This window comes from Hemicordylus capensis, chromosome 1 (genome assembly GCF_027244095.1).
Source record: "Hemicordylus capensis ecotype Gifberg chromosome 1, rHemCap1.1.pri, whole genome shotgun sequence".
NCBI classification, from domain to species: domain Eukaryota; kingdom Metazoa; phylum Chordata; class Lepidosauria; order Squamata; family Cordylidae; genus Hemicordylus; species Hemicordylus capensis.
This window is the reverse complement of record NC_069657.1, coordinates 53,025,047-53,052,943: the sequence shown is the minus strand read 5'-3', so window position 1 is coordinate 53,052,943 and position 27,897 is coordinate 53,025,047. Positions and strand designations below refer to the sequence as shown.

Genomic DNA, 27,897 nt, shown 5'->3' with positions numbered 1-27,897 from the left:
CAAACCCGAATATGTCCCCAACATTTTGCACAGCTCTAGTTACTATATATTAGGGGTACACGTATCAAAAAGTTTGGGATCTGATCAGATCGAATTTGGTGCCAGTCAAGTGCATTGGGCTGATGATAGGGATGTGCAGAGTGTTTCAATGTCGAAATTGGCTGTTTCGAGTGTTTTGAGCTTGAAACAAACTAACCTCTTTTAAAAGGGCCTGTTTTGAGCTTGGAACAAAGCAACCCCATTTTGAGTTGAAACGTTTTGACATTGTGAGTGCCATTTTAGAGGCCTATTTCCCCCTTGCTGATTGGTTTTCTGGAGCTGGCTTCTGGTTGGCTTGCAATCGCTTTGCTTCTTGGTTGGCTTGTTAGCATACAAATCAAATGTTGTCATGGGCAACTGTGCCCCCACTGGCTGTGGGGGAGAGAGTAGGGAGGGGAACCCAAAAGGAAGGAGTTTCAAAATGTATAGAGACTGGGAGGCAGAGGAACCCCTTATAGTATGCCTCTCTTGAAGAGGATTCATCAGGATGGAAGGAAGCAAGGAAGGTTTGATCTTGTGGTTTTCTCAGCTAATTTGCTGTGCTGCTATAACTATCTGGTTTTGCTGGATCTCAGATTGACAAAGGTAGAACTTGGGTGCCTGCCTACCTTGTGTTGTGGTTTGTTTTGTTTGTGAGATAGTATTGTGGTGAGAAATGGACAGTGGGAGCTCTCTCGGTGTAATATTTCTTGGTGATTGCTATGATGAGCTCCATGTCTGGCCTTGAGACTCATTTGTGCTTCACTCACTGCTCTGGTCTGCTCTGCAATTTGCATTTTAAGGTGTACTTGGTCAAAATGTGGCTCAAGTTGCTCCAATTGAGCTTATAGCTATGCTTGCTGCTAAGGGTGCTGCTGTGACAGCTGTTGCAATGCTGGGAAGTAAAGAGTCATAATTGTGTGAGAGAGAGCAACTTGTGTTGATGATGCTACTGCAGTGCAGGCATGGTGGCTCGCAGTGGATTCTGGGGCAGGTGTTGTGTTTTGGCCATTTGGCTGTGTTTGAAACGTGTTGGAAGGGACAGGTTCCATTTTATTGTGTGCTTCTGCAGTGTTTTTCAAGGCAGGCTTGCAAAATGCATTGTAAATTGTAATGCAAAACTTGTGTGCACTCTGTGAGTGCAGCTTGTTCCAGCCATGGGGAACCAGGGGGAAACTCAAAACACCCCTTTGTTTCCCATGGGTGGATCCAAGTCAACCAAAGTGGATTGTGTCATAGGACAAGATGGGTGCTACCTACCACCCAACCCACAAAATAAATGGTCAAGTGGGCAATTTTAAACAAATTTTAACCTTTCCCCCAAACCCCCAAAGGATCCTAGATAGCACCCATCATGCTCCACTACCAAACCCACTTTGGTGTCCCTAGAAGCTACCCATGGGGAACAATGGGATGTTTCAAGTTTCCCCATGTTTCCCTATTGTCCAAACACTTTAAAAAAGTTTTGAGTTTTGTTTCGTTGCAACAGCCAGGTCAACCACTGTTTCAATGAAATGTTTTGGCTACCACCTGTAGTAACAAGGAAAATTGGCATGACAGGGAAGAACAGCACACTGTGGGGATAGAGATGGAGGTGGCAACTCACCATATAGCCACAGGGACCAGGGGGCTTAGACCAGGACAGGTTCCCTTCTCAATTTATCCCCACAACAACCCTGAGAGGCAGGCTAGGCTGAGAGGTAGTAACTAGTCCAAGACCAATCAAGGAGCTTCATGGCTGTGAGGAATTTCAAGCTGTAAGGTCTCCCTGCTCATTGACTGCCATTCTAACCACTACATCACATTGGCTCTCTTATGCTTGTGCAACGACATATTCAAAGATATTTTTTACACTGAAATTATCCTGCCTATTTGATTAGTTATTGGAAAAGACTTTTTGAATAGACTTGCTTAGGAACTGAATTTTTGTGGGGTATAATAGTTGTTAATACTGATGGAGCACAAAATATGCGAGTGGCACATGAAATAATGTATTGATGTGGTCTTGAAAGACATGTGTGGCCCTACTGCCATGCACATGTATTTTTTTGAGACACAAGGCTCACATTTACCATGCCTTTCATGTGGGGTAGTCCAGGACATTTCCTGCCTGAGGCAAAGGACAATATGAAGCCCTCCAATCTGTGGGCAGCTGCTCAGCATTCTGGCCATACTGCTGAAGAGCAGGAACAGCAGCAGCGGCAGCAGCATGCAAGCACTCTCAGATTATGCCACCAAGTCAGGAAGTGGCAGCAGGGGTGTTCCTAGCTCATGTTGTAGGGAGAAGAGTGGAAATAAGAAGTGTGCATCAGTGGGGTGAAGAGGAGAAAATGAACAGCAGGGGGCTGCTACTTGCTGCTTTCTGAACTCCTCCTTGTGCCCACACCCGAGGCAACCACCTCACTCTGCCTCATGGAAGGACTGCCCCTGAGTATTCATACCTGAGTATGAAATATGCCCTACAATAGGGATGTGCACAGAACCAGTTTGGCCAGTGCGGTTCTAATCTGGACTGGATTTGACCCATTCCAGCTCGGTTCAACCCTTGAGCCAGGCTAATCCAGCTCGTGGTTCAGCTCGGGTATACTTGTAAAGGGGAATCCTTGTAATTCTTGTAAAGGGGGTTTATCAGAGGCTGCGGGATTGTCAGGATAGGCAGTAACAGAGAAGCATTGGAGGCAGCAGGGGTGGCTCCTCCAAGTCCCCTGCCAGCCTCCCAAATGACAGCCCAGGCCCCTGAGTGTGTGCAGAGGCCTGAACTGGGCTTCAGCTGGCCCTGGCTGTCATTTGGAAGGTTGGTGGAAGACTTGGAAGAGCACCCCGCCACCTTGCCGGCTATCCTTTAGCCTCCACTAAAGGTAATGAGTCCTCTTTCTCTTGCTACCCCCCCAGCACCTTTAGGGAGGTTTAGAGATGCCCTTTACTTGTAAAGGGGAATCCTCAAGGATTCCCCTTTACAAGTACGCCTGAGCTGGTCCATGAGCCGGTGCTTCAAAAAGGGGCTGGTCCGGTTCAAATTAGTCTGGCTTGATGTCGAGCCCAGCTCGAAGCAAGTCAGCTCGCACATCCCTACCCTAGGAACCAGCCTTCAGAGTCCTACATTTAATTTTGCTTTGTTTCAGATCCCTCCCCGGTTCCCAAAATAAAATGTTAGCACCTTGACTTTCCAATCATTCAACCTATCAGTTGCAAAGCCATTCATCAGGATCTTAGAAGGCACTCATGAAAAATGTCATACATGTGCAGTGTGTAAATGAGTATTCAGAGATTTATGCTGCAGGTCATTCAGAAAGCCCATGAACTCTTCTCCAGTGAACTGCCAGAAATCATAACTTGACTACAGGGCCATGATCTGTTTATTATACAGTTTATGGGTGGCATGCAATGTCTAATTCATTTTTAATGTGCTAACATTTTTCTGGTTTATTTTTTGAAACCAAGATTTATAGTTGTTTACAGCTTGACAAGTATAGTAATTTCATGGTTTAGCTAATATGTTTCTAAAGTGAGATATCTGCCTGTTTACACTCAGTTCTTCAACGAAGGTGAATAGCTTTGTTTTAAGGCTAAAACCCTGCAGTCCTGTCAACTGCACATTGATGATTAAGCCCTCGTAAATGACAGGTGCTTGAGCAACTGCAATTAGCAGGGAGGGATATCATTGGTTTTTCAAGATAGCGGATTGGCTTCTAATGCTGGAGATGTGACTCACTCCTACTCCAGGTTGGGAAGGCAGGATGATGATTGCATCCTTCATAGCCATTTGAGTGATGCATTGGGTTGCAACCTCTCCTTTTTGAAAGCATCTTTTCTCCAATTCTTCCTCTGTTCCTTGACAACAGGACTTAGCCTGGAGGGATAAATGGGATTGAGAGCATCCATCCCTTAAAAGCTGTCAGTACTGCCAACCCGAAATGCTGCCAGCTCTGAGTCTGTTAGGGAGGGAAGAATCCTCTTGTTTCAGTCTAGGTGCAGTCTCTCTGCTCCAATAGATCTACATGACCACCATATAATCCATGAGTTCTTAACTTGGGGTCCATGGACTCCTGGCAGTCCAGTGGAAAATCCATGGAAAACCATTCCTGCACTGAATTTAATTTGCTTCATGGTGAGGCAGAATTAAATTATTGAAAATAACTCTCCTAAGTACTTATTTTCTTCTCTGGTTTTTACTGGAGCCTTATGAAAATATATCATATCAATGGAATTATACTTGAGGATCAGAGGGCTCCATAGGTGCAAAAAAGGTTAAGGTTAAGAACCCCTGATCTAGCACAGTGCATATAATCTCTTAGGGGAGGACAGAAGGACCTGAACTTGGTCCAGAAAATCCTCCTCACTTTATAAGAGCATAAGAAAGCCTTGCCAAATCTGGCCAAAGACCCATCTAGTCCGGTATCCTTTTCCCAATGGTGATCAGCCAAAAATCAATATAGTCCTGCAACAGACCAGTGGAAGTAATTGGTGTCCATGGAAGCTCCCTTCCCAGAATTTATAGCAGTTTGAGGTATGCGTGTTTTCATCAGGACCATGACATGAAGGGGAAAGATTAAACTCCCTGCATGCCACAGTTCTGATTCTGATTGTACTCCCCCATGGTGGGTATTTTAATTCGGGGGGAGGGATTCTGCAAGCCCAAATGATGCATTTAGCATCACATCTGGTTTGACCTGCCATTAGGTGTAGAAGGCACCAAACAGAAAATATATTCAAAGTTTACATTGTTGTGCGTGAGCCTATCTGACCTGCTTGCTGTGGATTCTAGAAAAAGGAAATAGAGAGCAAACTGTGATCAGCTTCTGTTTAAGTACAGGACGGAAACCAGCACAGCTGGAGGCAATTCTTGGCAAATTGATCGGGATTCCTTTACCTTCACCAGAGCTTAACTAATAAGTTTGCTTCCATTATTTCATGCAATCATTTGGCTGCAACCCTAGGCACACTTACCTGGGACTCAGTCCCATTGGGCTCAATAGAACTTAGTTTTGAGTAAATATGTACAGGATGCGTTGTGTGGGAACTCGTAATTACAAAATTTTGAAATGTGCTCCAAATTCTGAGCATAACATCTTAAAGAATATGCAAAATTTATTTTTCCATGCTGATTTGGTGTGGTGGTAAATATATATTTAAGTGCATATGCTTTAGGGGGCAGGGGCTGGGCGGGGGGGGGGGGTCCTACCACTCATTATTTTCCATGCAATAAAACTGAAGCTTTCCCAAATGTTATCCTACAAATGTTACAAAAGAAAAATTAAATATGACGATGGAAAATATGTAATATCCCTGCTTAGTATTTCAACTGGACATGTTGCTCAAGTTTGTTTTCTAGCCAGTAGTTTAATTTAAAAAATAATGTTTAAGAAGAAAAAAATCCCCAGGATATATTCTTCTTTATGTATCAAACATGGGGGGAGGAGTGAATTAAACCCAGAAACAAACAAGTAAAGAAAATAAGTGATGAAGTGAAATAAAATTACCTTTCACCCTTTCCACCATTATTTTTGCAGTAACAGGGCCTGTTAAAATCTGAAAGTAATAGAAAGACGGCTATTTGATGAGATAAACGAATTTATGCTAAGCTTGCTTTTCTAGATACCCGTGGTGCAAACACTCCTAAGGGACAAAATATAACAAGAAAAAGATGGAGTCTGAACTCAAAGCAAACATAAAAGCTCTGCTTACAAAAAAATCAATTACACAGTCCAATTTGTTTTTACCAGAAGGCAAAGAAAACCTGGTTAGCATGTTTCAGCATCCAAACACCTTCCCTAGATCTTTGCATGTTTCGCCAAACATTACATGACGGCAATTTCTAAGAAACAAACTAGCAATTAGACCCACCTGCCTAAAGTGCCTGCGCTCTGTTCACACTTCATGCTGTATCTTAAAGTGACAGCATATTAAAATGTCAATACAATATTTTTTTTACATTATATTTATACATGTAATGCCCAAACAACAAAAAGTGCAATTAAAGCCACACCTCAGATATAACAATGCCCAGTCCATTAAACATATAAGGGAGGCAATAGCAAACTCTTCTTCTAGGACAGAAAGCAGTTTTAAAGCTTTCATAACAAAATGAACTGTGAATTAACATGAATCAACAAATGAGTGAACTACACTATATTTGATTAATAAGATATTGTTTATCAAGGAAATAATGAACAGCAATACAGGAAGTTATTCCACTAAGGATGTGAAATGTGGGGAAGAGTTCGAATAAATTTGATGTGATTTAACTCTACCTTATTAAGCTCAAATCATAATGCATATTATAGATACAGATATAGTGGGGCTGACTCAAAGCAGCAGGACTTTTTGTGAAAGTTTTTGTTAGTAGAGAAAGGCCCCTCTGACAGAGGCAATTTTAGTGACGGCTCTCATGAAAGCCTGGCCTTTGCCAATTCAGAGTGACAGCACGGATGATCCAAACAGTATTGCCCTCATTCTCAATTGTGTTTTATGTTGTTGTGTGCCACCTTGAGCACAGGAAATCCAGCCTATAAATAATTTAAAAACCTTCATGATTGCCAATTGGGTGGGATAATTATTTGGGGACGGGACCGTGCTGAACCAGCAGCAGAGAAGGGAAATGATGGCAGAGAAAGAAAGAAAAAGAAAAGAAAGAAAGAGAGAGAGAGAGAGAGAGAGAGAGAGAGAGAGAGAGAGAGAGAAAGAAAGAAAGAAAGAAAGAAAGAAAGAAAGAAAGAAAGAAAGAAACTACTTATTTCCACATCACAAAACAAAAGGCACACAAAACCATACAAAAAAACACTTTTAGCCTGAAAAACAAAATGGGCAAACTTTAAGCATAGTTCTACTTTCCATCACTTTCCCATTTCAAATGCCTAAATGAGGCAGAACTTGGGGGTGGGGGGAGGGGGTAGTGGGGAGGGGCTGTTACTGAATTTAAAGAAGCTTATAACAAAATTCCCCAAAGGTGTGCAATTCAACAAGGCCAACACACATGCAGAGACAAAGTTGCCTCTCTACTGGATCTAAAGCCACATAAGCAGCAAAATGTGACCTATCCACTTCCTGATCCTGGACTGGCATATCAAATGTTTGGTTCCTGTGGATGGATCAGAATTACAAACATAAACCCAATCAGATAGTTGGCACTATCAGCTTTGAATGGAGCAATGAGAACTTAGAGCACTGACAATCTTGCTGGTTTGTAGATGCATCTACTTGATAATATCTGTGTTAGTGAATCTCTGGACAGCAGCCAGGAAAAATAACAAGTTTGTTGCAAGATGGAAACTCTGTAAATTAATCATTTACTGAGTTTCAAAAGCAACTCAGCAATTGTAAACCGCCCAGATACACAGGTTTTGGGCAGTATATAAATATTTTAAATAAATAAAAATAAACTCATCATGTACTTTCCCCCACCAAGTCCCTATGAGTGCACAGAGCTACCTGGTTTTCTGTACTGTCATCGAAGTGCCTGATACACTATCCAGTTTAAAAGCTACTTATTAGTCGTAATTTAATGAGTAATAAAATACATTAGAAGTAATAACACTTTAATTCCCAAGTACATCAGCCTATGTTAAGTAATGTGATCCAGTACAGTATAATATATGTGTATGGGCTGGTTCAAATTATCCAGCCCTCCACAGACACTCTGACACCCTCTCAATGCATCCCTTAATCAGATGTGTGGGCTGTAAATCTGAATGATTCCTAAGCACATGTCCAAATACTTGTTTAAACAAGTATTTGGAGTATGTGTTTAGGGGCCACTCAGATGAGCAGCCCCCACTTGCAATTAAGGGATGTGCCAGGAGGGTGCCAGGACATCAAGGGAGGACATCCTAATTAGGGATGTGTCAAAAGGCGATTTGGAAACCGAATTGTGGGGTGCCTCCCTTTAAAAATGCAGGTTCCCCAAGCCCCTTTAAAGCAGAGGAGAGCAAGTCCATATCTGCTCTTCCTCCAGTCACTACCATCACCATACGCCTGGCATTCCCCCCATATTAACTGTGCACTGGCAGGGCGTCTCCCAGCTGCCCCTGCGCATGATAGGCACGTGCATGGTCAATGACTATGCAAATGGCCAGCGCACATGCTCAGAGACCTGTGCTGGCATTGGGCGCAGGGGCAGCTGGGAGATGTGCAGTTGGGAGGGGCAGCTGGGAGATGTGCAATCCTTGGGGGAGCATCGGGAGTATGGCGATGGCAGCCATTGGAGGAGGAACAGGTATGCTCTCCTCCGCTTTAGAGGGGCTAGGGAAACCCTTGTTTTTACAGAGAGGTGCCCTGCAAGTCAGCTACCAAATCACATTTTGGCACATCCCTAATCCTAATGGGTACAGCCTTTTCTGTTCACATGTGCTGCAGGACCATATTGTTTGAACCAGTCCTATATATAATCCAACTTCCATTTAATGTGTTGAATAATAACGGTAGCATTCATTTTGAATGTTAAAAGCTCCTTATATAAATTGTTTCCAGTAATAAGCTGTATAATAATGGAACAATTAAGTTTAGTTAAAACCATACTGCATTTCCTACCACAGTTTGTCTCATTTAGTATAATGCAATGTGAATAGGAATGCCGGTGAGCTCTTGTGGGCTGGTGGTTTGCTAAGCCTATATATGTATTACTTTCAGCTATGAGGGTTTTTTTTACTGAGTTGCTGTTTAAGTCAAGTTATATGCATTTAATAATTGTGTGTAATTAATAACTGTAATAATTGTGTGATAACTGTGGTGTATGAAAATATCCTGAGAGGATCCAGAGGCCTGCAGAAGAAGGTCCCTGCCTAGAGAGCTCCTGTGGGCTGGTTGTTTGATAAGCCTATATTTGTTACAAGAAGATGGGACAGCAACCACACAGCCAAGAAAGAACTCTCAAACAAGCCAGCAGCAACTGCAAAAAAACCCCCAACAAAAACAAACCCTCAGTTTGAGACACATGAGCCTGAGCCGGTCTCTGTAACTTTTTATTTTGCAAATTCTGTTGTTTGTGTTAAGAAAAACTTTGACATGCAAATTTATCATTTAATTGTTGTTATAATTATATCCATTTATATGGAAAGTTAGAGGAAAAGAAATCCCACAAGGCACGATTACCCTGCCAAGAAAGTCTTGTAGAGGCACATTACAGAAGAGGCCAGAAGAGTTAAACAAAGTCAAGATCAAGGTAAAGGTAAAGTGTGCCGTAGAGTCGATGTCAACTCCTGGTGACCACAGAGCCCTGTGGTGGTCTTTGGTAGAATACAGGAGGGGTTTACCATTGCCATCTCCTGCGCAGTATGAGATGATGCCTTTCAGCATCTTCCTGTATCACTGCTGCCCGATACAGGTGTTTCCCATAGTCTGGGAAACATACCAACGGGGATTCAACTGGCAACCTCTGGCTTGCTAATCAAGTATCTAATGCTACAGAAAAGTAAATGACCAAGAAGTGATGATGTTTACCTATAATATTCCAGTTAGCCATGTATTGGGAGTATCTGAAGCATAAGATGAATGCATATAAATTATTTTGGAATATCAATGGATGCTGTAATCATGGTTTTTACAGAATCAGGAGAGAAAGAAGAAGCTATTTAATTGATTTTTGAGTAAAAGAACACAGTTGTGGGTCATTAGAGCTCTGAGTGCTTAACTGGGGATCAGTTTAAAAAGGAAGGGAGTACCTAGAGGTTGTAAGCATGTCTCCACAGACGTATTAGTCTAAACACTGTGGTGAGATAAGGCCGGTATCAGAATGAAAGCATGCATTGCTTATACTTAGAATGGTGAGTGTTTTGAATTGGATTTGTATGTGGGAAGGTCAGCATTTGGTAGGAGACTGAATAGATATGAGAGTCTATATGATGTGATGTGTTGTTTTCTTCTTTAGGCATATCTGAAGAAATAACAAACAGTTATGAAACAGATTAATATCCGGAAAGTCTGTAATATGGTATATTATTTGGCGTATTGCACATGGACTTGCTCCTGAAAGCATATGATTACATTACGCATATTGTCTCCTCTTGGAATGGATGGAGAAGATGTATTACCACATTATCATATTATGAAGAGGAACATCCTCCCCACTGGATTCCACGGGACATGTATCTCTACTGTGGACTAACAGCTCTACAGGACAAGAACTGGTTATTCCTATATGTGAAGCTGTACTATATATCTGGGGGAAGACTCCTTGTTACATTTTGATGTACTTTGTTATGTTCAGTGTGCAAGCCACTATGGCTCCGATATGTCTACCAGATAAATTAATTGTGGGAGTTAAGTTGATGGTTTGAGTACTCCTTTTTCTACTGTTCTAGTCACATTGGGTTGTTTGGTTTTCTTTGTATGTATCTCGTGACTCCTGTAGATTTAGAAACATTCTCCCATTTGAACCCATCTATCCCACTGAGGTCATTTCTTTGCAGTGCTCTCATTATGCATTTATTTGGGACAATAAATAATTATTAGGATCATAAGGAGGGGTCTGTCTTCGGGTGCTAGCAGTTCATCTGGTGGTGACATGGAATCAGGTCTTCTCAGTTGTCGCCCTTGGGGTGTGGAACACACTCCCTTTGGATATAAGAGGATTATCTTCCTTGGAGGCCTTCAGGAGAGCCTTAAAGACTCATCTTTTTAGCCAGGCTTTTAATACATAGTTTTAGTTTTAATTTGGTTTTAAATGTTTTCTGGTTTTAATTGTTTTATTATGTGTTTTTGATTTAATATGAACTGCCCTGAGCTACTTTAAGAAAGGTGGTGTATAAACTCAATGAATGAATGAATGAATGAAATAAAACTAGCATTTTGAATTGTGCCAAGAGAGACACAGGCTGGAAGCCAGTTCAGGTCTTCAGTTACCAGCAAAATGTGTTAACTATTGCAGGCTCCAGTTAACAACTATGTTCTGACCAGCTGAACTTTTCAATTTTCATTGAAGGCAGACCCATGTAGACTGAACTGCAGTAATCTCTACCAAAACATTATCAAAGTATCTATGGCAAGGTCATTCCTTTCCAGGAGGTGAAAGAGCTGGTCAAGGGCGGAGCTGTAATTGTGCTGTGATTGATGAGAGCTGGTCTTGCAAGCATGACTTGTCCCCTTAGCTAAGCAGGGTCCGTCCTGGTTGCATATAAATGGGAGAATAGAAGTGTGAGCACTGTTAGATATTCCCCTTAGGGGATGGAGCCGCTCTGAGAAGAGCAAAAGGTTCCAAGTTCCCTCCCTGGCTTCTCCAAGATAGGGCTGAGAGAGATTCCTGCCAGCAACCTTGGAGAAGACGCAGCAAGTCTGTGAAGACAGCACTGAGCTAGATAGACTAATGGTCTGACTGAGTATAAGGCAGCTTCCTATGTTCCAGTTGTCCTCAAGGCCGCCACCAGTTCTTTCTGGGCCACCACACTTGCCGTGATTGGCTCCCAGCAGCGCCCTCCATATGGTGCCCCTTCTCTCCCGCCACACGCATTACAGCTGAGGGTAGACTGCTAATGGAGCAACTGGGGGTAGACTGCTTTGTCCCTGCTGCTCAGCTGGCCGCCACTGGTTGGCACAGCACTCAGCTGCCGGTTCGACCACTCAAATGGCCGCCATGCAAGTGCGGTGGCCAACTGAATGGTGGGCTCCATCATGGAGGCTCCATCATGGTGGCCTCCATCACCATTCTCTCTGCATGGCAGGAGAGAAGGGGCAGGGCCCAGCCATCGCTAGGTTGTGGGGGAGGGCAGGTGGCTTGAGCATGGGCCACCTATGTGTTCCCTATACCACTGCAGCTGATGCACCAACCAAATTTGGTGAAAGACACTCTATGCCATGGTTGCCACCAATTAGTTCCAAAGCACCCCAGTCTACTAGATCCTTAAGAGGAAGTGCTGTGGATGCTTGGGGCCAACCCTTGCCTTGTGGTCTACAGTGCATTCGTGATATCAGTTATGGGGGAATAGATTAGAGAAATGAGGAGGTTAAGCCACCAAGAACCTCTATCTCCTCAGGCTTTCTATGTCTCTCTACGATTGCAAGAAGTGAATTGCCCCTCTCAGGGCTTGCTGCCCTTTGTCTCTCCTCCCTGCTCGTCATTGGCCATTGGCCACCTGCCAAAGTACTTCCCAACAGTCACCACAAATCTAGCGAGCCCCAGTATCTCAGGAGCTCATCCTCCTGTGAGACCACACAACTGTCTGTGTGCCTTGCCTCCTTTTCTCCGACTGTGGCTCTGCCTGGTCACATCAATGCATCTTTGGTGGCCATAATAACAGATTCATCCAGCTGCAGCCCAAACATGCCTGCTTGACCACACAGGCGCAACTTGCCCAGCCAACTGCTTTCCGTGGTACATCAGGTCTTCCCAAATGCATCCTCATCAGAAACATGCCAACCACCACGCCCATGGTCAGATACGCCACTTATCAACAGCACCACCATCTTGTCTGGATTCAGATTTAGTGTATTGGCCCTCATTATGCTCATCACTTTGATCTCTATCTCTTTTCTGAGGTCAGCTGCACTTTTACCCCCAAACATGCAAGTACTACAACCTACTCTAATCCACTTGCTCTGCACAGCTGTCTTCATCAATACCTGTATCTGGATGCTAGCTGCTCCATTTAATGCCTGTTGGATACGAGTTCAGAGTGACCTTTTTGTCCAACTGAAAAGGCTTTTCTAACTAACATAAACTGACATGACCATGTCAGAAGCAAAGCAAATGGTAGGAGACCTTACATTTCAGGAAACTTTGACCACCCCTCTCTGGAATTATGGAATGTTTGCTGAAGTGACACTTCACACTGATTTGCCACACTGGGCCATATGTCACTGAATGCATTAGCCTGTGTGCCTTGAGATACAATGTCAAGTTATGATCAGCTTGCAAAACAAAAGAATCACTTGACAGAGAAGACATGTCCAAGCATTCTGGTACAAATCTGAAACATGCCACTCCTTCTCTTGCCTGTTTTGAACCATTGAAGAATGTATTCATGTCCTTTAGCTTTTTTAAATTATATTTAAGTTCCTTACTTTCTGGCTGCCTGATTTGTGTTTATAGCCAGACCAGGCAGTCAGTCAGGCACATCTATCTATCTATCTATCTATCTATCTATCTATCTATCTATCTATCTATCTATCTATCTATCTATCTATCTATCAGATTACACATATGGCATATACTCTTTAAACATTGTTCTTCATCCCTGGAATATTATTATTATTTCTTGTTTACACAGTCAGACAGGTGTTATTGACTGGTTTGTTTTATCCAGACATCAAGTCCTTCCCAAGGACTTGGGATGGCTGAATTTTATTATCAATACTAGTAGACATGAAGCCCGTTACATTAACGGGCGGTAGAAGAGTTGTGTAGAAATGTTTGCAAGAACAGTCTTTCTTCAAGGGCAAGGTGGGACAGGGTGGGCCAAGTCGCGCTGTGTCTCCGGAGCCATGAGCGCGTCTCCACCAGGTTCAACCTGTCATGTGGGGCTCCACCCTGCTTCTCCCCTTATGACCCCCACCGGCCTTGGAGTACAAACCATTTCCTCCCCCACCTTCAGGCCTGAACCTCGACCCCAGAACCTGTCTCCTTTGCGGGCTGTAGCTCAGCTTCTGTGTGGATTTTATGATGGTTCGCAAGAGCGGGTGCTGAGCCCGGCGGCGGGCAGTGGCGAGGCGGTGTTGGAGGTGCTGTGCTGCGGGGCTTTGCCCACCACCTGTCCTCCTCCGCCCTTTTCCATCCCAGCCCTCTGTTCTCCTCCTCGGCTCCATTCCCACCATTTTCGGGAGCCCCGTCCTCCCCTTCCCTCGTCCTCCTCTTCCTTTGACCCTCCAAAGGGCAGCGGGGCTTCACCCACCGCCCGTCCTCCTCCGTCCTCCTCCTCAGCTCCCTCCCTGCCATTTTCGGGAGCCCCGTCCTCCTCTTCCCTCGTCCTCCGTTTCAGTTTTTGGCTTCGTTCCGGGTGTTACCGGGCAGCATATTGGAATTCTCGCAGAATCTCATGAGAGTTCCAGCGCGCCACGCATGCGAACACCCGCAAGAGACACGGACGCAGGTACCTTAGGGTTTTAGTATATAGGATTGTTGTTATTATTATAGATATTGTTGCAAAATATAGGCTGTTCCCAGTAAAGTTGTTTTTTGTAGTTGGCTGATGGTGATTTCTGTGACCCCTATGGTGTTGAGGTGCTTTTCAAGGTGTTTTGGAATTGCACCTAGGGCGCCAATTACTACTGGGATTATTTTGGTCTGCTTCTGCCACAGCCTTTCAATTTCAATTTGTAGATCTTTCTATTTTGTTATTTTTTCCATTTCTTTTTCTTCTATTCTGCTATCCCCTGGTATTGCTATGTCGATTATTTTAACTTGTTTTTCTTTCTTCTTGACTACAGTTATATCTGGTGTATTGTGTGGCAGATGTTTGTCTGTTTGTATTCTAAAGTCCCATAATATTTTGCAACTTCATTTTCTACAACATTTTCAATTTTATTGTCCCACCAATTTTTGGCTACAGGTAGCTTGTATTGTTTGCAGATGTTTAAGTGTATCATCCCTGCTAACTTGTCATGCCTTTATAGTCAATCTGTGCAATCTTACAACAGCTGATTAGGTGGTCCACTGTTTCATCTGCTTCTTTACAAAGGTGGCACTTGCTGCTTGTTGATTTTTCTACTTTTGCTCTTATTGCATTTGTTCTTAGGGCCTGTTCTTGTGTGGCCAGTAATAAGCCCTCTGTTTCTTTCTTCAAGTTGCCATTCTTAAGCCACTGCAAGGTCTTGGTCATGTTTGATTTTCCGGTTATATTGTGCAAATATTGACCATGCAGTGGCTTATTTTTCCATTTTTCTGCTCGGTTCTTTACTTGCTCTTTCTTGTAGGCCTGCTTTGTTTCATTGGTGTTTAATAGTTTCTCATTATTATTATCTATTTACACACAGTTTACCAGATGCTATTGACTGGATTTGGTACTTTAATTATTGGGCCCTTTCCAAGGGTCTAGGATAACTAAAGAAAAATTAAAGCTAGCATCGTAGAATTCATGCTGTCCCGAGTAGTGTGGCCTTCTGTAGCTGATGAGTTGTAATTTTATTGATGTCCAAGGCGTCAAGATGGTATTCAAGTTCTTGTAGTACTGCACCAAGGGCACCAACAACTATTGGCACCACTATTACTATTACTACTAGTAGTAGTAGTAGTAGTAGTAGTAGAAGTAGTAGTCTGATAACTGCTTTCCAACAGTTGTTAAACAGCCTGGAAAAACTCTCTCCAGCTCTGCCCTTTGAATATGCTGAGTTCTGGCATAGTTTGTGATGTGGTCATCCACCCCAATCCAAGATGGCAGATACATAAACTTTTGAGGCACAAGTGGGCTAACTTGTGAACCGCTTAACTGATTTGCACCAAATTTGCTACAGCTGTAGGGACACATAGGAATGCCCTAATGGCATGGTGTGTGATGATATCATCCACTCCAATTCAAAATGGTGGCCGCATGAACATCTGTGGCAAAGCAGGCTAATTTGTGGACTGCCTAACCCATTTGAACCAAATTGGGTACAGTTGCAGTGAGTGACACACAGGGACACTTCAGTGGCATAGTTTGTGATAATGTCATCCACACCAATTCAAGACGGCCAATGCATACACTCGTGAGGCGCAAGTGGGCTAACTTGTGAACTGCTTAACCAATTTGAACTAAATTTGCTACAGCTGTAGGGACACATAGGGATGCCCTAATGGAGTGGTGTGTGATGATGTCATCCACACCGATTCAAGATGGCAGACGTGTAAACTTTTGAGGGGCAAGTTGGCTAACTTATGGACAGTTTAACCGATTTGAACCAAATTTGCTGTAGGTGAATGGACACATAGGAATGCCCCAATAATGTAGTTTGCGATGGTGATGTCACCAACCCCAATCCAAGATGGTGGATGCACAAAACTTTGAGGTGCAAGTGCACTATCTTTGAGGACTGTCTAACCAATTTGAACCAAAATTGGATCAGCTGTAGTGAGTGACAGAGGGACACCTCAATGGTGCAGTTTGTAATGATGACATCCACTCCGATCCAAGATGGTGGACATATGAACACTTGAGGCGCAGGAGATCTAATCGGGCTATGGGATATAGACTGCCTTGGTTGGCCTGATGGATGATCTCCAATCAGGAATTGACAGAGGGCGTGTGACTGTTGGTCCTTTTGGATCTCGCTGGCTTTCGATACTATTGACCTGCTTTGCAGAGGTTCCGCTCCTGCCTCATGATCAGATTCCAGATGGTGTCCCTTGGAGACTGCTGTTCTTCCAATCTGAACTTTCCTATGGAGTCCCTCAGGGCTCTATATTGTCTCCGATGTTGTTCAACATCTACATGAAACCGCTGGGAAAGGCCATCAGGAGATTTGATACAGGTTGTTATCAATATGTTGATGACACGCAAATCTATTTCTCCATGTCAAAATCATCAGGAGAAGGCATAACCTCCCTAAATGCCTGCCTGGAGGCAGTAATGGGCTGGATGAGGGATAACAAACTGAGGCTGCATCCAGATAAGACAGAGGTACTTATTGTGTGGGGCTGGAACTCAGGAGATTAGTTTGATCTGCCAGTTCTGGATGGGGTCACACTCCCCCAGAAAGAACAAGTCTGCGGGTGCTTCTGGATCCAAACCTTTCCGTGGTGTCCCAGGTTGAGGCGGTGGCCAGAGGTGCTTTTTATTGGCTTTGGCTGATACACCAGCTGCGTCTGCCTGGTGTTTTGTCTCTCCTGCAAGTGCCACTCCCAAGTCCAAAGATAAGCGTGGCAGTGCCCGCCTGCAGCCTGATCCAGCCAGGCTCAGAGTGGGCAGTGGTTCTTCTGCAAAGCAGGTGAGAAGGCTGTCAATTAGACAGCCACTTCTGCCTGCCATTCAGGCTGTACCTGTGCAGGTCTCGGGCAAGGAAGGAGGAGCACGAAGCAGCACCAACAAGCAGGCTGGAGCTGCAGTCGACGGGAGCCGAGCAGCCACCCTTAGTCAGGTCTCCCTCGTGCTCAGCCCTCTTTTCAATGCTTTCTCTTTTTCCTTGTCCTCTTCCTCCTTGTCCTCATCTCCCTGCCTGTTTCTCTTTTTACTTGGCTTTGTTTGTTTTTGTGCTCTTTTTTATTTTTGGCAGTTACTCCTAACAGTTTTTCCTGATTTGTCTTTCTCTGCCCTTTGTCCCTTATGGTACTCCTCTGAAGTGAGAGTTTGGGGTGCAGTCACTGGTTTAGCTTTACTGAGAGCTACTGTAGCAGTCTCTCTTGTTTGTCCCAGGTTTTCCTTAATTGTTCATTATGGGACTCCTCTGGAGTCAGAGTTTGGGGCACAGTTCTTGGCTGCTTTTGACTCATTGGACCCTGACCACCCTTTGCAATGCTCTCCTCTTTGGGCTCCCCTACCTCTTCCTCTTCCTCTGTTCTCTCATCATTATGTCTTTCCTTCCTAATTTGGATCTCTTTTTGATCCCCCTTCCCACCCACTCTTGCCCCCACATAAGGATAAGGAGGTGAACCCCACATGGGGAGATGATGTTTTTAGAGAAAACTGGGCTGTAACAGCTTGCTACACATACTGGCTTCTTGCCTTTGGAATAGTGTGATGTCTCTGTTGCTTGTAAAATGAAAGAAAATCCTGCCTTCTTCCCAGCTGGATCATTCAGTTAATGTGATTCTTTAAGAACACAACAATAAACTTGTAGTTTGAGTTCTTGGATATTTGGAGTATTACTGAATTCAATTTAGTGTTCCATTGAAATGTCTAATGGTGTCGTTATTTATTTTTATTTTATTTATCAAATTTGTACACCGTCCCAAACTTTCATCTCTGGGTGGTTAACAATAGCATAAAACAAGTTAAAACATATGCAAAAACTTAAAACAATTTAACAATCAACCACAGATTAAAACCTAAAAATTTAAAAAGCTGAAAAAGCTTGGGTGAAGAGGTGGGTTTTCAGATGCTTTTAAAAAATGGTCAGAGATGGGGAGGATCATATTTCGGTAGGGAATGCATTCCACAGTCCTGGGAGAGCAATCAAGAAGGTCCATCCCTGTGTGGCCACCGGCCGAGCCAGCGGCAACTGGAGACAGACCTCTCCAGATGACCTCAGTGAGTGGTGGGCTCATAATGAAGAAGACATTCTCTTAAATACCCATGGCCTAAGCCGTTTAGGGCTTTATAATTAGCACTTTATAACTACCACTTTGTATTTTGCCAAGAAACCTATTGGCAGCCAGTATAGCTCCATCAGCAAAGGAGTGATGTGGTCTCTTCGAGATGACTCAGAGACCAACCTAGCTGCTGCATTCTGGACAAGTTTCAAGGCAGCCCCACATAGAGTGCATTGCAGAAGTCAAGTCTGGAGGTTACCAACACATGTACCACTGTTTTAAAGTTGTTCAATTTAAGAAACGGACGCAGCTGGCATATCAGCCGAAGCTGATAGAAAGCCCCCCTGACCACCGCCTCAACCTAAGATACCAGGGAGAGATGTGGATCCAGAAGTACTCCCAGACTGCGAATCCATTCCTTTTGGGGAAGTGTGACCCCATCTAGAACAGGGAGATCAAAATTGTCTCTGGAGTTCTGACCCCTCACAATAAGTACCTCCATCTTATCTGGATTCAGTCTCAGTTTATTGTCCCTCATCCAGCCCATTACTGCTTCCAGGCAGACATTTAGGGAGGTTATGCCATCTCCTGCTGAAGTTGACATGGAGAAGTAGGTCTGGGTGTCATCAGTATACTGAAAACACCCCACTCCAAATCCCCTGATGATCTCTCCCAGCGGTTTCATGTAGATGTTAAAAAGCATTGGAGAAAGTATGGAGCCTTGAGGGATGCCATACTTAAGCTCAGATTTCAAAGAGCAACAGTCTCCAATCGACACCATCTGGAATCTGTCCAAGATGTAGGAGCAGAACCACTGTAGAACAGTGCCTCTCACCCCCAACACTCTCAGACGTTCCAGAAGGATACTATGATTGATAGTATCAAAAGCTGCCGAGAGATCCAAAAGGACCAACAGAATCACACTTCCTCTGTCAATTTCCAATTGGCATCAAGCCGACCAAGGCAGTTTCCACCCCACAGCCCACCCAAAAACCAGTTTGAAATGGGTCTAGATAATCAGTTTCCTGCAAGACCACCTGGAGCTGGGAGGTCACCACCCTCTCAATTACCTTGCCCAGCCATGGGAGGTTGGAGAAAGGCCTATAGTTGCTCAATTTTGAGGGATCTAATCCAGGCTCCTTTAGAAGAGGTCTAATAATTGTCTCCTTAAGACAAAGAGGCATCCTGCCCTCCCTCAGATAAGCATTTATAATTTCTACGAGGCCTCCTACAACAGCCTCCCTGCTAGATAGAACAAACCATTTTGGACATGGGTCAAGAGAACAAGTGGTAGGCCTCATCATTCCAAGAAGCTTGTCCATATCCTCAGAAGTCACAAACTGAAGCCAATCCAGTCGAACCACATAAGAGGAGTTGCTGGACACCTCCAATTCAGACATCGAATTAATTGTGGAGTCTCCATCTAAGTCGGCCCAAATCCGAGAGATTTTATCTGCAAAAAAAATCTTTTAAAACATCACAGCGTGTAACTGATGGCTCCAAATTCTGATTCAAGGAAGGGTGGGTGCATACTACACCCCTCACAAACCTGAACAACTCTACTGGACGTGAACTCGCAGATGCAATACGGGCAGAAAAGAACCGCTTCTTTACTGCATGTATTGCCTGAGCATAGATCTTTAAATGTGCTCTATGTCGTAATCTGTCGCACTGGAGTAGAGTCTTTCTCCACTTGCACTCCAGTCGCCTACCTTGCCACTTCTGCCCCCGTAGATCTTCCGTATACCAAGGGAAAAGTTTTGAAGCGTGTCGGAGGGGACACTTGGGAGCAATTGTGTCTACTGCCCTGGTGAGCATGTTGTTGCAGTTCTCCACCAGGGCATCAACAGGATCACCGTCAAAGCCAACACTAAATCCCTCCAAGACTTCTTGGAATCCTATTGGGTTCAATAACCTCTTCAGGTGGACCATTCTAATAGGCCCCTCTCCCCTGCAGAGGTTATTATTAGTGCTTTTGGTGAAGACAAAACTTTTCATATACAGAACGTCCTCATAGATAAAAACATAGAAAGAAAGGTGATTGTTTATATACAAGACAACTACACTAAATAATACTAGGAGGGCATTGATATTATCAAGGATATATAATTACAAAGACATTCTTTTCTTGTCTTTGGAAAATATTTTATTTTTGATAAGCGTTGTTCCTAAAAAAAGAGAATGATTTCTTTGTGGAAAGGGGTTTGATTCCTACTTGGAGCTTATTTAGTGAGACACACAACCTTACAGCATTATTCTATTGGTATGATAGGTGGTGCTTCTTCCAGACAGTATATACTTCATCAAAATAAGTATCACTAATTAAATATACTAAATATAGGAACTTATATTCAATAAGTTCCTATAAATATTTTCTTAGTTTGATGAAGTAAATACTGTCTGGAAGGAGCACAATCAATCGTACAAATGGAATAATGTTGTAAAGTTGTGTGTCTCACTGAATAAGCTCCAAATAGGAGTCAAACACCCCTTTCCAAAAAGAAAATATTATTTGCAATATATATGCTCCTTTTTAGGTTTAAATCTTTCAGCTTTGCTTCTGTCTTCTTTTTGATTCTGCTTTGTTTTTATTGTATTTAAATGTGAAGTGTAGGAAAGTAAAAATCCAATCTTATAAATAGAATAGAATTGTAAAATACACTTCCTTCCTTCTATGTTTATGGAGTGAGTGCGTGCGTGCGTGCGTGCATGTCTCAGCGTGCATGTACACATGCATGTTGTATATCTATAGTGGCATATAATAATGCACATGTGCAAACACTGCCTTGATACTGCTGCCCAGAACAAAACTCATTCCGCTCACTGATTTAAAAAATTAGAGGAAACACTGGTGGTACAAAACAATGGTACATATGTTGGTAACCTCCAGACTTGACTTCTGCAATGCGCTCTATGTGGGGCTGCCTTTTTACGTAGTCCGGAAACTACAGTTGGTCCAGATTGCAGCGGCCAGGTTGATCTCTGGGTCATCTAGGAGAGACCACATTACTCCTGTATTGAAGGAGTTACACTGGCTGCCGATATGTTTCCGGGCAAAATACAAGGTGCTGGTTATTACCTAGAAAGCCCTAAACAGCTTAGGCCCGGGATATTTAAGAGAACATCTTCTTCACCATGAGCCCCCCCACCTGTTAAGATCATCTGGAGGGGTTTGTCTGTGGTTGCCACCAACCTGTTTGTTGGCTACTTGGGAATGGGCCATTTCCATTACTGCCCCTGGACTTTGGAATGCACTTCCTGTTGAAATTAGAGCCTCCCCGTCTCTGGCAACTTTCAAAAAGGCACTGAAGACACATTTATTCACCCAGGCTTTTAATTAGATTTATGGTTTTAAATTTTTAATATTGGTTTTAAATGATTTTAATGTTAGTGATTGTAATATTTAACTGATTTTAATTGTTGAATTGTTTTAGTTTTGATTTTAATTGTTAATTGCTTTTAATTGCTTTTATTTTGATGTAAACTGCCCTGAGCCATTTTTGGAGGGGTGGTATATTAAATAAATAAATGAATGAATGAATGAATGAATAAATAAATAAATAAATAATGGCGTTCAATTTGCACCAAATTTAGTCCAGATGTAGAGACAGTGAAAGGAAAGTAGGCAGATCAGTTCTTATTAAAACAACTTGTTCCTTACTGTAATGGGCTTGCAGCCCATCCTAGGATTCTCTGCATTCACAGGCCTGGGTAAAGCGTAGCTCCCCTGCCTATGCTTGGGCCTTGCAGAGCAGACTTGCATTGCACCATCCAGTTCTGCTTGTGTTAACACCTTTTGACTGAGGAGATGGGCATGAAGATGATTTTCACCAGTCCAGGTGAAATAGGGGTGTGCAGGGCTCAGGAAATCCACTAGTCTATTTGTCTGCAACGAGTAAAATGATGGCTGAGTGAAAAAAATCCTGACAAGTAATGTACCAATATAGCTCGATGATATGTGTGTGTGTGTGTGTGTGTGTGTGTGCATACGCACATGTGCATGCATTTAATTCTCCACAATCCATTGCTTGGGTGTGAGGGTTATTTGCTAAAACATTAATTGCAGTCCTCTAGTTACTTTTTATTAATATATTAATATTATTTCCCTTCCTAAGTCTTCATAATCACTTCTAATGAGGTCAGTTAAATAGCTCAGAAAGCATGCAGTGCTCTCTCTCACACACACAAAGCATAGTCTATCGTGTTGCCACACATTCATTAGCCACCAGTTTACTATATAATTATACTGGGTTAAAACATTGTTACTACTTCTTTGGAAATATTTTTGCATCCTCTTGAGAAATGTATAACAAAAATGGAACTTTGTCTTGCCAAGAACACACTGAGGATGGTATTTTTTACTCATAAGCTACTCACCGAGAGAATTCTTGTTTCACAAAAGCCCCTCTAGGCTTAGAATACACAGTGTTACATCTGCTAGCAAAAACACACTGAAAGCTCATAAAGCTAGATACCATCTCACTTTTTATTTGTTTACAGGATTTATTTGGCAGCCATTAGCTTAATACAGTTATTTTTAGGTTCACATTTAAATACAACATTAATGGCCAACTTTTCTGAGAATTATTGGCAATGATACAGTTATACAGCACTTCAAGCATTTGTGCCTCTCTTCTTTTGTACCAAAAGTTTCTAAACAGTGCAGCAAAAAAGCAAATGCATGGCACTACAAAATAATAATTAAAAAATAAATAAAAATTAAAAAATTAAAAGCACAGTGTGTGCACAGGCATACACACATACACAGTACAGTTTACTGTGTATGCTGTGTATACACACTGTACTGTGTACAGTACATAATACACACATACACAGTAAGAATTAGGCCATTTCTCCTCTGCAGGAATATGTTAAACAGAACCTATACCCATAAATTATCTCACATTAGTTGTCTTCCATGAACAAGTTAAATATAGGGGGCTTTGTATTATCTTTAAAACAAAGTGGTTCCTTGGTTACTTAATTCAGACATGTTCCATCACTGGTTAGAAATCAGGCATGACAGTGGTCTAACCCTGAATTTTTGTCCATGGGTAAGAAACTAGGCATGACCACAGTCTACCCCGAATGCAATTTAATGTTTTATACCACTGACAAATCATTAACATCTGTTAATAACCCACCCAGTCACTCTGTTGAATTGTTTTGAAATACCCTATGTGCACCATGGATGTCTCCAGCCTCATCCCGTTTAACCTTTCCCAGCTGCTCAATCCTCATTTTAAATATCCTTTACAAAAAATTTACACATGAAAAAACAATCCCTGTTTGAATTCAGTCTGTGGAGGTTCTTCTTTTTCAGTTGCGTTTGCTCACTTCTCCACCCCAGTTTCCATGTGATACATATATAGAGAGGAATCTGTTTTTCTTGTAAATATAATCTACTGCACTTTGCACTTGCTCTTCTCATGCCAAATATCTCTTATGATTTCAGGATACTATTATCTTAAAACATAATATTAAGATGTAAACAGGGCTGCATTTTCCACTCAGAAAACCCATGCACACGAGCTGTTTCTAATTGTTAAAAGAAAGAAGTACCTAAATGTACAAAGTAGGAAGAAAACACAATGTGAAAAATGTTGGAAGTGAAGGACTATGTGCTGTCTCTTGTCTCAATGACAATGGAGGACAGACTAGTGAGTCAGAGGGCTAGAGGGTCAAGACCAGTGGCGTAACTAGGGAAAACGGCGCCCAGGGCAAGCACTGAAATTGCGCCCCCCCGCCACCCCCACCCCCCCACATACATCTGACTGACACACATGTTTCAGAAAACTTTTATTTTAAAAATCTAAAAAATTACAAAAATTACCAATATCATACATGTGGTCAAGCTGCTATCTACCACTTCAGATTTATTTTTTAAAACTATCCAAATTGTGGGGCTATCATTAATTTGTTTGGATAGCTCAGGTTAAAATGCTAGAAAATGACAAATTTCAGTATGCTGGGGCTCATGAAATCCCCAAATATTATGCAGAGTTGTACTGGGAAAAACTAAAAGAAGTGCCTGTCTAATTCTCTGCTATGCATTGTAGCATCACGATTACATAAGTTTTAAAAATAAATGGAGAATTTGACTTTTCCCAGATACTCTGAAAATAATTAAATGATATGCAGAGTAAACTGTGTCACTGCTTGGAATATATTCTAGTATTTCAGAAAGACAGTAAAAATGAGAGAAAGAGCAAGAAACTCCCAGTGGGCCTTAATACTAAGGATTTCACATTGATTCAAAGACAAACTGACCATTAATAGGCATATTATTAAGACATCACATTTAACTCACTTATCACAAGAAGCAAAGTAAGAGCAAATGGATACAATCTTAGCTCATAAACTTCAGCCCAGTATTCACAAGCCCTTATTCTCTGTACATAGTGCCAATCTGAATATGTGTACAGTGACATATTATATTAATTTTTTTTAAAAAAAAATTACCTGTAGCCCCTTCGGGGGACATCTTAAAGGCTGTGAGGGGTCTGCAAAGTTCTCCCCTCCTCCCACTGGCCTCTAGGGCCTCACAGGCACCATTTGAGCATGTGCGGTGGTCATTTAAAAAAAATTTTTTTTAAATGGCCGCTGAAAACAAAATGGCCACTGTGCATGCTCAAATGGCCTCTGCGAGGCGTGGCATGCCCTAGGGCCTCACAGAGGCCATTTGAGCATGCCCAGTGGCCATTTTGTTTTTGGTGGCCATTTTTTAAAATTATTTAATTTTAAGAAATTGCGCCCCCCCTTCAAGTGGCGCCCGGGGCACGTGCCCCCCTGCCCCCCCTATAGATACGCCCCTGGTCAAGACATTGGTCATCCCTTCTCTACTTCTCTGACACTATCCCTTTGATATGTAGACTGCTAATCTCAGGGACTTCCTTCCTTCCTTCCTGCAACTTCCTCTTCCCCTTTCCCCCCCTTCCTTCTACCTTGCAACATGCAAGCTCCTCTCCCCTGCACCATGTGTGCAGAGATGCAGAATTCATCTGCATCCAGCTAGATAGATAGATTAGAGAGCCTATCTCCTCACTTTCCTATCTAGAATGAAGTTCTCTAATAAATACCACTTACATTGATTTGAAACTATGAACTGGCTCCAAGTTACTTTACTCTCAGCATACACACATGCCTAACCAAATTCCGCTGTGTTGTGCCTCTGTGCACTCTGCTATAATGAAAAAAGGTTTCTCTTACCAGAGAGAATTCTCAACAAGAAAAGCATATATTTTGGGGAAAGGGAGCAGAAATAAACAAATTCTGAATGACTGCTAGGAAGGAAACTGCAAATAGTTTCTCCTGGAGAGCTATGGAAGAGCTACAAACTGGCATATGAAAATGGACAAAATATCTCTCATAGTACAATTTATTTAAAATCTGCATTTACAGGCAGAAACCAGCTTAATGTGTCTTTAACAACATCAGCAGTTCAGGCTGAACAGTGAAAATCAGAAATGAGGTTCAAGATCTTCTGTGATAAATGGAAGCGGAATGTGGCTCTATGAAGCAGAATATGGAGTTTACTATTTTTTTGGTCCTCAGCAATGGTTACCAGACAGAACAAGGTTTTACTAGTCAGAACAGGAACACCCTGGCTGGTTGGCAACCCTACCCAACAATCAGTAAAGGAAAATCAAAGCAGGCCTTTTATCAGCATTGGGCCACAGGCAGCCGAGCACATGGAAAGCAGAAGAACAAGGCCCATCAGGAGCAGACGTAAAGCATTGATGAAGAGCTGTAGGAGGGTCAGATATAGAGAACTGCAAGCCAGGATAGGCACTGGCCATCAGGAAATTCTTTCAAAGTGGGCCTGGAATGAATATGCAGGCAGGCATCTGTCTGAAGGGGCAATAGTAATTAATTAATTAATTAATTAATTAATTAATTAATTAATTAGATTTATATACCGCCCTTCTGAAACAGCTCAGGGCGGTTCACAACATGATAAAAAATAGGCAGACTGGGAGGAGAGCAGACCAAAAGGGAGACACAGGAGGAATAAGCAGGCAAACCTGGAGCAAGTTGGGAGCCACACAAGCAAGGCACCTTGCTCTTGCCTTGTTTCCACACTGACCCATTGCAAATTGCCCCTGCTCCTAGTGTCCTACACCACTTTTTCTGTAGATTAATCCTCATCGTGGGGAAAGCCAAATAACCCCTGCTAAATGGCCAAAGAGACACTTTTTAGAGTGGTGGCTAGTTGTCTCATATTTAGCAGTGGGGCAGCAAACTGCCCCTAGTCAATCCAGTAGAACACCCCTCCCAGCTACACTTCCTGATGTCTCCCTGGTGTTTCTTTTCAGATTGTGAGCTCCTTTGGGGCAAAGGGCCATCTTCTTATTCCTTATGCTATGTAGTCTACTTTGTGTCCTTTTTTTTTTTTTTTAGTAAAAAAAGAAGTACCATAATACATATTCTTAATAATAATCAAGAATAATATCAGGACTACAATAATATCCCCACCCCCACCCCCCAATAACAGAGCAATTGCATTTGAAACCATTTCTCACCATATAATAGACACAGGGGAATGTATAGTGTGATGTAGATTGTGAAAGACAATGTTTTAATCATGTTTTTAAAAGGCACAAAAGAAACAACCATGCTGTTTCCACAATGAAGCTTGCAACCTTCCTGCCTCTGTCTGGCAACTACAGCAGAACAGAGTTAATCAACTACAGCTTTTTCCACAGCAAGAAAATGTGTCTCAAACTTCAAGTAACTTCCCTTTCTTTATGAGCAGAGATATTGTACAAGGACAAACAAACATGCTATGTTGGCATGTGCCTTTTAAAGACGTAATTGCAAATATGGATGATAAAAGGAACCCCTCAGGCTTTTATTTCATTTTATTTTTATTTAACAAATTTCTATATTGCCCCAAACTCACATCTCTCAGCGGTTGACAAATTACCAGTAGTACCCCTTTTCCTGAGTTGGGACATATTTATATAAAAGGGTGAACCAATCCTTGTATGGAGCAGAAATACAAGCCTAGGAACAGTATTCTCCCATACATTAGAGGATAATTCAGGTTATTTTTTTCCTGTCACAAGATGAACTTTTAAAATTTTATTGTATTTCCTATTGCAAAATCATCAAAAGTAGTCCAGTTGAAGGACAACACATATTTGGAAAGACTGAAATATCAGCCTTGCCCATCACAGGACTGCAGCATGTTGAAATACTCAAAGAGCAAAACCCATATGTATGTATCTCTATTACAAAGAAACGGGGGGTGGGGGTGGGCAGTGGGGAGCACCTTACTGTGGAAGATGTGATCAGGAATACATATGTTTCTTCTCAGTCTACATACAGCATTTATCATTACTTGTAGTTTTGATTAATTCAGGGAATTTAATGCACAACTTGTGCATGGAATTTCAAGATACAACTGAAAAGCGGGTTATCCAATTAGTTATTTCAGCAAGTATCCTGGATTGATGAGAGATTATGTTTCATTTTTGAAAAGAAAAGAAAAGAAAAGATGAAGTTTGTTTATATGGTTCCTGTCTTCTATTCCAGTTATCTCTTAGTTTCACCATCTATTTCTTCCATTCACATTTTCAATAGATTTTAATATTATTAACAGCTTATATATGAATGAAGAAATTAGAATTAGAAATAGTTTTTCCGGGCTGTTGAAATAACAAGACACAGCAATCAAGGTACTGGCACAGTCAAATATAGCTTTGGGACTCTCTCTCTCTCTCTCTCTTTCTCTCTGTCCCTTCCCTCTTATGCATGCACATGTATCCACACTCACACCACCTAGGGTT

General features: G+C 42.4%; 1 protein-coding gene and 1 long non-coding RNA gene across 7 annotated transcripts in view; one reads left to right on the top strand and one right to left on the bottom strand.

Annotated features, from left to right (window-relative positions):
* Positions 1–10,307, top strand: part of LOC128339656 (uncharacterized) — a 38,092-nt gene extending 27,785 nt beyond the window's left edge. The window contains exons 2-3 of the long non-coding RNA XR_008313148.1: positions 9,072–9,175; positions 9,881–10,307. This is a non-coding gene — a long non-coding RNA (uncharacterized LOC128339656). The remainder of the gene's footprint in view (positions 1–9,071; positions 9,176–9,880) is intronic.
* Positions 1–27,897, bottom strand: part of SLC25A21 (solute carrier family 25 member 21) — a 467,052-nt gene that overhangs the window by 186,368 nt on the left and 252,787 nt on the right. The window lies entirely within an intron of this gene.